This window comes from Lycium barbarum, chromosome 1, assembly GCF_019175385.1.
Source record: "Lycium barbarum isolate Lr01 chromosome 1, ASM1917538v2, whole genome shotgun sequence".
Classification (NCBI taxonomy): Eukaryota; Viridiplantae; Streptophyta; class Magnoliopsida; order Solanales; family Solanaceae; genus Lycium; species Lycium barbarum.
Window position 1 is genome coordinate 72,526,058 of NC_083337.1, and position 8,249 is coordinate 72,534,306.

The 8,249-nt window shown below is 36.4% G+C and overlaps 1 long non-coding RNA gene across 1 annotated transcript; it reads left to right on the forward strand.

Annotated features, from left to right (window-relative positions):
* The first annotated feature begins 1,017 nt into the window (after window positions 1-1,017).
* On the forward strand, window positions 1,018-5,068 carry LOC132635882 (uncharacterized). The gene is made up of 2 exons (XR_009580811.1): window positions 1,018-1,996; window positions 3,200-5,068. It is a non-coding gene; the product is annotated as an uncharacterized LOC132635882 (long non-coding RNA).
* The last annotated feature ends 3,181 nt before the right edge of the window (window positions 5,069-8,249 follow it).

Here is an 8,249-nt window from a genome sequence, read left to right on the forward strand (position 1 = left end):
CAAAGGGTATTCCAATGAAAAAAGTTAATGTAACTTTCTGGGTTTCATCCAATGAAGAAGTAGGGATCCATTCTCTATTAATCCATTGGTGGCTTAGCACACGCGGTATGAAATATTTGTTATGGTGTTCTTACCTTATATTGGCACGTGTGTCTAATTCTTTGTTTTTCCAACACCGTATAGATCTTGATCTAGACACCTCTAGATGTCTAACCCGAGCTTCTCTCTTCAATGATTCTCAAATCCATCTTCTTAGAGAAACTCATATCTGGCTTACTAAACAAGTCATAACATCGTGGTGAAACTCATCTCTTCACGTTCCTCAATGTAAGAGGTGATTGCTCGTGTGAGAGAGCCAATCGCGCAACTTTTTCAACACACTTTATTAATAAAATTACATCATCACATGCATATCAAATATGAACATAAATTCAAGAGTCGAACATTGATGAAAATATTATAACGACCAAGTCATTTTACAATATAGAAATATAATCATATGCTATGCAAACCTAGAGCCATAACATGTTTCTCAAACAGGTCTCTAGATATCACTTTTGTAAAAGGATCAGCTATCATTTCTCGCGTAGGTATATATTGTAAATTTACTTCTCCACTTGCTACTGTGTCTCTTACAAAGTTATACTTGATGTCAATGTGTTTGATTTTGCTGTGATACTTCGGATCCTTTGTGTATGCAATATCCACTTGATTATCACAATGTAAAATCATTGATCCTTGAGAATTCTTTGCTACGCCCAAATGCTCAAAGAATCTTTTTAACCAAACAACTTCTTGTACTGTAGATGCACAAGCCACGAAGACAACTTCCATAGTTGAAAGAGCCGTGCAAGTTTGTTTCTTACTTTTCCATGAAATAGCACCACCATTAAGTAAGAAAGCATAACCGGATGTCAATTTTCTATCATTCCGATCACCACCCTGTTGACACGTAATTTTTGATCCTCCCTGAGTTGTTTTACACGATTTTTAACTTTAAATATTTCTTTTTGGCTTAATCTTGCTTTTTCGAATTTTATCTCATTTTAGTGATTTTGTTGTGAAAATAAAAAATATAAAAAAAAAATAGAGTCGTAGTTAAGATAAAGAGAAAATTTTCAAAAATATTTTTTTTCTTTTTAACTGGATTTAAATGTATAAGTTTTATTTTTTCTTAGTCTAAAATTAGGTGGCTAAAATACTTATAAGTATATTTAGATTTTTATTAAGAAAAAAAAAAAAAAGAGGACGAACCAAAAAGTTTCACCTCATAAGATTCTTTCCAACAAACTAATTTTTTCCACTCCATTTTACAATACACGTTTTCATATACCTCACATATACACATCACACAAAAAAATAAGAAAGAAAAACAAATTTGGAGTAGAACACGTGACAATTGGAATGAAAATATTATTTTGGAGTGGTTCCCATAATCATTTTTGATACAAAGAAGAATACACATCAGATGAGAAGGGGGAATTTATTATTTTTAGAGGGAAATAGATGGGCCCACGCATAAAGAAAAATAATAAAATAAAATAAAATAAAATAAAATAAGGGAGAGGTCACGTTTTGTGCCTGCTCCTTCATTGAGAAACTTCCAAGAAAGGGTCATTTTTATGGATGGAGATATAGAATAGAGAGAGGGGGGAGATATACATAAATATAGAGAGAGAATGTGAGGAACAGATCCAAAAAAATAGAGAAAATATACCCACCATCATCATCTTCTTCCTAAAATCACCACCACCAACCGTCGCCACCCTACCGGAAAATCCCCATTAAACCACCAGTCCTTCACCCATCTCCACCATTCGAACCACCCAAAAATCACCATAATAACTGATAGGTTGGGGTTTCTGAGTTAGCTTTAAGGTTTTCTGGCCAAAGTGGAAGTCGACGTCGTGGGTTCCGATTCGAGGCTCGCCGGTCCGTTTGGTTTGGATCTAGAGATTCGTTAATTAGCATTGAAGGAAAATTGCAGCTGTTTAAGGTCCATCTCTCCCTTTAACTGCTATTTAATTAGTTTTTAATGCTTGCACTAATTGATATCATATTTATGGATAAGTGATTATTACATTTTTGCTCTTGAATTCCTTTAGCTGCAATGACGTTAATAAGAAAGGACTGTAACAGATTTGAACATCTTGCTGTAAGATTTGGGGTTTAGGTTGATACAAATTAAAAGAGTTGTGTTAATTGGTAAAATGCAATGATTATGGGCTGTTTGGTCACGTGAAAAATGGAAAAACAATGGCTTATGATTAATGAATTAGGTTTGGCTCATGGTAGGTGGTAAATAGATATTGTTTAGTATTAATTTCATTTTTAAGACCTGTTTGTTTTGTTTCCTTCAAATATGACGTTGATTAATTAAGCCGTGATTTGGGTAATAGACTTGAAAGCTAGATTTTGGGCTTCACATCATTGTCATCCATTATTCAATTGTTGAGGTCGCTAGGCAAATTTTAGGATGCGGTGCATGAATTTTGAAGGCGAGAGGTTGCCATTTTACTTGAATTAATTTTATCCGGGGAATGCCCCGAGTACTTGTATTAAATTTTTATTCGAGGAATGCCCTGACGTACTTGTGATGAAGCTCGCGATGGACGGGTGACCAGCAGTTAGTATACGATAGCTTAGTTTAGCTTTACTTTTATTTTCTTTTCAACATCTTTAGATAAGGGCAACCTCGAGCCATTTTGTACGCGTACTTGCTTGTTTGTTTGGGTTTACCTGATTGAGTTTTTATTTAAGCCATACGAGTTAATTAAAACGATCGTGCTAAAAGCACGGGACTCGAGGGATGCCTCACACCTTCCCCTCGGTCAACAGAATTCCTTAACTGGAATCTCTGTCGCTGATCAATTTTAGAGTCAAACCTGTTTAAAGGGATAATTATTTTAAGGTGATTTGGCTCACTGAAATCCATTTCAAGTGGCGACTCTTATTATTTCTAAAATAATCCCTTTTCGAAACATATTTTAGTCACTTCGATTTGAAAACTCTTTTGAGCTTAACATATAAATAAATCATTTTGTGGGAAAAAGGGGTGTGACACACCACAATCAGCATATATATATATATATATATATATATATATATATATATATATATATATATATATATATATATATCCTTTCAAGTGTAAATCATTCCCACTATAACATATTGAATAATCAACAGTTCCTTTCAGGTATCGAAAGATCCTCTTCACAGCTTCCCAATGATCTTTTAAAGGATTGGACTGATACCTGCTAACCAGACTTATAACATAACAAATGTCCGGACGAGTACACATCATAGCGTACATCAAGCTCCCGACAGCACTAGAATATGGAATTCGAGACATGTCTTCTTTTTCTTTTCCACTCTCAGGACACATTTCAAGGCTTAAAGTCTCACCTCTTGCTATATGAGTATTCATGGGTTTGCAACTATTCATTTGAAAGCGTTTCAAAATTTTCTTGAGATAGACTCAAAGACTTCTTGGAATGATCTCTTTGGATCTTAACACCTAATATATAATCTGCTTCACCCATGTCTTTCATGTTAAATGACTTTAAAAGTCATGACTTGATAGTTTTCACATACTCCAAATTATTTTCGGCTAATAAAATATCATCCACATAAAGGGAAAGAATTACAAACATTCCATTGGACCTTTTCACATAAATGCAATGGTCTTCATCGATCATGGTGAAATCATATGACATCACCTCTTTGTGAAATCTCAAATACCACTGCATTGAAGACTGCTTCAGGCCATAAATAGATCTTTTTAATTTGCATACTTTCTTTTCTTGGCCTTTAACGATGAAACCTACAGGTTGTTCCATGTAGATTTTCTCGTTTATTTCTCCATTGAGAAAAACTGTCTTCACGTCCATTTGGTGTAACTCTAGATCCAAACGTGCAACAATAGCCAAAAGTAACCGAATTGAGGTAAACTTCACAACTGGTGAAAAGGTTTCCTCATAATTTATTCCGTCTTGTTGGGTAAAACCTTTTGCGACCAATCGTTCCTTGTATCTTTCCATTGACTCGTCCGCTTTACATTTAACCTTGAAAACCCATTTGTTTCCAATAGCTCTACACCCAGAAGGAAGGTCAACCGGATCCCAGACTTTGTTGGTTCTCATGGACTCCAATTCTTCTTTCATTGCTTTCATCTATTCATCTTTTTCAGGACTTGCTAAAGCCTCAGTCATAGAATTAGGCTTATCCAATTTTGTGGGAGATACCAAGAAAACCTAATCCTCAATCTCGTATGATCGTTTAGGTATACCTTTTCTAGTACTCTTACGCAATTGAAGTTCAGATTCCTCAATAGGATTATTGCATTGAAAACTCCACTTGGATCAGGAACCAATCCTTGATCTATTTGACTATCAAACATGCTTAGAGACATTGTCTGATCATCAAAATTCAACATTTCGTAAAGAAGCTCTCCTTTCTTTATTTCGCCCTTTTTGGGAAAATCATTCTCTAGAAATGCGACATCTCGTGATTCAATTTTAGTTATACTTCCATCTTTTAATTCACCAATGAACACATACCCTTTGGAGTGTTCTGAGTATCTTATAAAGATACATTTCTTTCCTTTTGGTATCAGTTTTCCAAACTTACCAAAACGATCTTTTACATATGCCGCACAACCCCCAAGGTCGTAGATCATTTATGTTCGGTTTATGACCAATCCATAGCTCATAGGGAGTGGAAGTAATTGATTTAGAAGACACTTTATTTAGTATATAGGTCGCAGTCAATAACGCATATCCCCAGAAAGAGACAGGTAAATTTGCCTGCGCCATCATTGACCTTGTCATGTCCAATAATGTTCTATTCCTTCTTTCTGCTACACTATTCTGTTGAGGTGTGTAAGGAGTAGTTAACTGTCTGGTAATGCCTTTTTCATTACATAATTCTTCAAACTGTTTTGATAAATATTCAACGGCCTCTATCGGTTCTTAAAGTCTTCATACTTTTATCTAATGGATTTTCAACTTCATTCATATATCTTTTAAAGCATTCGAGTGCTTCAGATTTATGAGAAATCTAATAGGCGTAACCGAAACGCGTGAAATCTCCAATAAATAACATATAGCACCAGACCTTGCCCTCACATTCATTGGACCACAGAAATAAAAATGAATTAATTACAATGGGGAATCTGCTCTCTTAGCCTTCCTAAATGGTTTACGTGTAATCTTTTCGGCAAGATAATTTTCACAAGTTGGCATTTGGAGTTTGGAGAAAGGACCTAAATGCTCTTTCTTTGCCAATCTATTCATCCGGTCTTGCCTCATGTGACCTAATCTTGCATGCCATGTAATAACATCAACATAACTGTTACTAGAATAACATGTCATTATATATCGGTCAACATAATAGTCATAAGTTGAAGGATTATAATCTAAAACGATAAAACCATCATAACGAAGTCCAAAACCATAAAAAACATTGTCTTGAGTAATTCTAACACCATTGCGACTGAACTTTAAATCAAAACCAAGATCGAGAAGAACAGGCACAGATACTAAGTTACGTCAAATATCTGGAGCATATAGGATGTCATGCAACATCAAAGATCGGCCACCACGCAATTCCATTTTGCAAGTGCTTATCCCTTTGACTTCAAGCTTTGCATTATTTCCTACATATATCCACCTTGATGCAGGTGAGACTTGACGAAATTCCACAAACGCTTCTCGATCAAGACTCACATGGTCGGTGGCCCCTGAGACTACAATCCACACAAGATCAGATTCAGTTAGTAAAACAGTTCTAGAAATATATGCAGCACTTAGAGATGCATTTGGAAATGCTACCTTTCTCGGCTCGGGACACTCATGAGCAAAATGCCTTGGAACATGGCAGTTGTAGCATTTCATCTTATTCTTGTCTTTCTTCTTGAAAAAACATTTTCCCTTCTTAGGATTTGGCTTGTTCCTTTTCTTGGAGCATCCTTCTCCAGTATCTTTACCCTTTCCGTCATTTTTTCAATTTTTCTTGCGTTTGAAGCCTGGAGTGTTACACCCCATGCTTTTATATATAAAGTTTCGCCGTGAGTTAGTTGACGAAAACTTAAAAGGCGAGGTTGCCGTCAAGGTCATAAGGAATTATACATGGTCATTCTTCATACATGAGAGCTTAGTAGCATGTTTAGTAAGTATCGGGAAGGTTGGATGTCAAGCAAATTGAAGAAATTAAGTTTGTTGAAACTTTGGGAAAATTCGGTAGAATTCCGGACAGGAATTTTGGGTCAACTTGGAGAAGGCATATCTCCTAGAATACAAGGAGTTACGGAACCCATAACTATGCATTCATAAGTTCAACGAGTCTACTTTTTAATGCAACTAACAGATCTGAATTTGCAATTCGACGGTGGGCGTTATGGGCTGTCGAAGTGTCGACGACCCGTCGATGCACATTGACGACCCGTCACTTTTCAGGCGCTGTAGCTGATGTATATAAGCACCTATTTCGTTTTCATTCCAACCCACACCAACAGACCCTAAACACTCTCTAATATTTATCAATACTCTCCCAACCTTTCTTTATCATCCAAGTAAGATCCCAGCCCCGAAAACCCGAACTAGTGAAAGGGAAGTTGTTCCTAGGGTTTCTATTTGAAGTTGTTGAGCTTAGGAGTTGGATTTGGAGTTTGGTTCTTGGGATTCCAGCCGCTTTAAGGTATGTATACTATTCTTATCTTTGCTATTAAGTTGATTACCAAGAGTTTTAGTGATTTAAAGTAAAGGAAATATAGTTATGGAAGTGGTGAGTTAATTGAGTCAAACTAAGATTAGGGGCTGTTTTGGGAGATGTTTTGGGCATGGATTTGATTATATTTTGATATGGAAGTATTGGCATAAGTTGTTTGTGGAGGAATCCCTTAGTTTAAAGTGAAGGAAAACATGATATGAAAGACCTAGACTAGCTTGATGGTGTGGTTGCCTTGAAGGCTGTTTCGATTGGACTTTTGGAGAGATTTCCACTTGTTTATGTTGTTGTATATGGTTACTGTTGTTGTTGATGATGTTTTGTATGTTGTGCACCGTTTGGGAGTTGGATAGGAGTGAGAATTATAGGAGAAATGCTGCCCGAATTTCGTTAAGCTTCATGTATACTTGGAATGGGTAGTAAGGGATGTATATGGCCTAATGGTAATTCATGTTATCTTGGTTGTAGTGTTACAAGCTCGGGAAGTATGCATCGGACATCAGGTAGATTCCAAGGTATGTTAAGGCTAACCTTTCCTTCATTTTTTGCATGATCTTATAAAATGAACGAACAAGCAAGTCAACGAGCTTCCATATTACTCTACTCTTAGAAGCACTAGGAGTACTTCAGTTTATGATTGTTCCTTCTATTCATAGGTCTTGAGGTTTCTTATATTGATGATGTTAGCTCAAAGAATGTCCCTCGGAGATAGTACGACCTTATGTCACTCCTAGAGTTCTATGTATTCATTTTATTTATGCATTGCATCCATATTCATATGCACATTAACCCGTGACTAGAATACGCTTGATTCTTATGTTTTGATTCCATGCATGACATTCATAATATTTTTAGTCCTAGAAATGCCAGAAGTCTATAATTTCTGGAGTCTCTTATGATGACTCCAATCTTAGATGATTTCATGACGTGACTGAGCATGCTAGATAATTCTGGGTTACGTTAAGGATATGTGGCCTCAGCTTATGTTTGAGCGTGCTACACGATATGTGGCCTCAGCTTATGTCTGAGCGTGCTATATAACATGTGGCCTCAGCTTCTGTCTGAGCGTGCTAGATAATTCTTAATTACATTAAGAATATGTGGCCTCAGCTTATGTTATGGATAGGTCCGTACGTTCTTAGGCACTACTAGTATATTATATATATGAATCAAGTTGTGCGTTCCACAACACTATCAGTTATAGTAAGACCTACATTGATAGGCATGAGCATGCATATTATGCGCCCACAGTAGCATTGTCAGTTATATAGATTTATACAGATACAGGCAGATACTAGTTCTTACAAGTGCATGCAGTTAGTCATTTCAGTTTATGAGTTCAGATCTTATTCATGATATATATATATATATATATGTTATTCTTATGCCTTACATACTTGGTACATTATCTGTACTGACCCCCCGTTGCTTAGGGGGCTGCGTTCCTGCCCGCAGGTACAGGTAGACCGACAGACGGTCCAGCTCAGTAGGACCTCCATTCAGCCATAGTCAGCGCACTC